The following is a 3,631-nucleotide window of genomic DNA, read 5'->3' on the forward strand; positions in this document are numbered from 1 at the left end:
ATGCAACTCATGCGGGAAACTAGGCCATATAAAAGTGAATTGCCCACAAGCAATTTCGACCACAACACAACAAGACAAGGATAGCCCCCAGGCTGAGGATCCAATCCAAGAACCAACAAACCACTGGACTACGGTCACTTTTAAAAAGACAGGGAAAAAAGCTCCAATTAGGGAAGCAAAGCATGCAACCACAAGCGGGATCGATCCAGGTAAGTTCTCTAAACTATCCCGTGAAGTCGCCAGGAAAGGGAAAACTATAGATGATGGATCCCTACCCCAATGCAGCACTAAGGGACTCATTCAAACCCGGGGCCCAACCTTCAGCAGGCCCAGGAAAATGGTTAATGGGCTAGGTCAAACCACCAGCAATGGACCTGTAATCCTCAAGCCCAATAAGGAAAATATAAATCTCAATAAAAAGGATTTGGGCTTCCTCAGATGTGACTTTTCCATAAAGTCCAATAAGGATTTGAGCGGGCCGAAGAATATAATAGGTAAAGGGCATGATATTTAATTTCCACTTCGAAAATGAATATACAGAAAGAAATACCTGTCTTGTCAAAGCCTTTGACGACAACTACTCCTCGAAATATGGAACCCCCTGCTACTTCAACAAGTCTCATCACTGACTCCGACGTGACTGAGTTAAGTGAAATTAGCTCTGATGACCTCTCCATTATCATCTCTAGCCCCTTAACTAAGGCTCACACTTCCATTTTTGAATCCTAATCTAACTCAAACCCCTCTAAAAAAATGGGGCTCCTTCCTTCTCTAAGACCCACCAAGCCATCTTCACCTTAATCCCTCTACTAGCGGATCACCTGTCAACCTCATGGTTGGAGATGGGTCTCATGGATCAACTACAGTCGGTAAGCCTGGACTGGGAGGGAAGGACAATCAGAATTCATATCCAAAATCCCCTATACTTAGGTCAGGTAATAATAAAAGGATTGAACACGGGACTCAACAATTTTGGCCAAAATATATGGTTGACAGCTCTTATGAGGCTAAGCAACGAAGCCCAAATAGGTCCCGTGTCACCAGAGATGTTGAATACAGAGCTGACCCTGGCAAGTCAATCCTTCATCTTCTTCCTAAAAAAAATCCCAATGATGCTGGAGGAGGGTCCTCTTTTTTTATAAACCTTTAGGGCCCCCCATGCCCTGGGGAGACTACTACAGACTCCCCTACCTTCTACCATACCACCACATGAAATGCTAGAGAGAGAGCTGACTCTAGAGGCCTTAAGAGAGAACAACTCAGAAATCGAGAAAATCTTAGCTTCAATGAGGGTGCCAAGAACAGAAGTAGAAACACTAGGAAAGCCATTGCACCTTCTCTTCGAGGATCTAGTAAGCAAAATAAATATAATCATTATCCCCCAGAATCTTGGAATCTTCGATTTGGAAATAGTTCCACCATTCTAAAAAATAGGGAACTTTTACAAAACCAAGATGTCTCGCCTATCAAGGAAGAGGAAATACCCGGAGGAGGAGAATACAATGAACCTCCAAGGGAAGGTCAAGGAAATAATTTTAGATCAAATAATACCCCACCCATCAATTATGAATTGCATAATATAGAACACTAGTGGAGCTAACAGTGTTGATTTCAAAAGACACTGCAAAGCTATGGTTGACCTTCATAAACCCTCAACCCTAGCTCTCTTGGAGACTAGGATGAGAGACCATAACCAACCGACTGACCTCCTAGGCTATAATAAGAAAATCCAATACCCTGCTGTTAGGAGCTCTGGGGGTCTAGTAATTATGTGGAATGATGATAACATCACTGACATCAATATCTCTCCTCAGGGCATTCATATCACTGTTCAGGTTAGTAGCCCTCCTTCATCCTGGTTTTTTAGTGCCATATATGCTAGCAACTGTCATGTAGAAAGGAAAACCTTATGGGACCAGCTTAGAATTATAACTGATACCATAAGGGACTTTCCTAATAATGTTTGGCTGGTAGGAGGTGACTTTAATGAAATCCTTAAATCCTCTGAGAAATTTGAGGGAAATAGTATCAACCAATGTAGAGCTAGACTTTTATGGTACTGTATAAACTATAGTAGACTCATATACTTGGGCTTTAAGGGCACTAAGTTCACTTGGTCCAACAAAAGGTATAGGAATAAGAAAGCCCTTATTTTGGAGAGATTAAACAGATGTCTTGCTAATGACAACTGGATTAGTCTCTTTTCTGAATCTTCTATTACTTACCTCCCAGGACTCCCTCTGATCACTCCACCATGTTAATTAGCCTCACAAAGCATCACCTGATCTCCAATAAACCCTTTAGGATGGAATCCATCTGGTGCTCCTACCCCGCCTTTCCAGGGATGGTTAACAAATGCTTCAATGGTAACACTGACCTTACCCAGGCCATTTCAAAATTTGAAGTCATTATTATATACTAGAACATGGAGGTATTTGGGAATCTTTTTCATAGGAAAAAGACCCTCTTAGCTAGATTGGAAGGCATCCAGAAGTCTGATGACTATCCTTTTAGCTCTTTCCTTCACAATCTTAAGATTAAGCTTACTAAAGAATACAGTGATATCCTTAGGAAAGAGCAAGATTTTTGAAAGATTAAATCTAGAATAAGTTGGCTCACTGAGGGAGACAACAACACTGGATTCCTTCACACCTCCACCATCAATAGGAGAAGGAGAAATAGAATCAATTCTCTCAAAGATGACCTGGGTAACTTGGTCTATACCCAAAATGATATCACTACCTGCATCTTACAATTCTATCAAGGCCTGTTCTCCACATAAAACACCTTCTCCACTCATAGGTGTCAAAGAAATCCTTCTTCCAAGGGTTCTATCAGCCCTCTGGATCACCAAGGCCTGGAAACCATCCCTAACCATGATGAGATCAAGAGAACAATGTTCTCTTTCAAGCCCACAAAGGCTCCTGGGCCTGATGGCATACATCCTCTCTTCTACCAAAAGTACTGGGACATCCTAGGCAACTATGTAGTAAAATTTTATGAAGATACCTTTACCACCTATACTATGGATGAGAAAGTTAACATAACTTACCTATGTCTGATTCCCAAATGTAACAATGCCACAAACCTCAGGAATTTCAGACCTACTGGCCTCTGTAACACTTAATACAAAATTATAACCAAAATCATTGCCAATAGAATAAAGCATCACCTGGCTAACATCATAAGCCCCACCCAATCAAGCTTTCTTACTAATAGAAGAGCCTCTGATAATGCCATTATCCTTCAAGAATACATCACTCATTTCTCAAAAATGAAGGGGGAAAAAAGCTAACATGATTTTTAAGATTTATCTTGAAAAGACTTTTTATAGAATTGAATGGTCCTTTGTCAGACAAGCCTTTTACTTCTTCAATTTTTCCCCAAACCTTATCAAGCTAATCATGTCTTGTATCTCCACCTCTTCTATCTCCATCCTCATTAATGGGAGTAAAATTAAATACTTTAAGCCCACAAGAGGATAAGACGGGTGATCATATTCCACCCTACATCTTCATCAGTTGTATCGAGCTTATGTCTAGGAGGATTGACCATGAGGTGGATCTTCTGAACTGGGACCCCATTTCCATCAGCAAAAAAAGGCCTTAAAATATCCCACCTCTTCTTTGCT

This window comes from Capsicum annuum, chromosome 10 (assembly GCF_002878395.1).
Source record: "Capsicum annuum cultivar UCD-10X-F1 chromosome 10, UCD10Xv1.1, whole genome shotgun sequence".
NCBI lineage: Eukaryota > Viridiplantae > Streptophyta > Magnoliopsida > Solanales > Solanaceae > Capsicum > Capsicum annuum.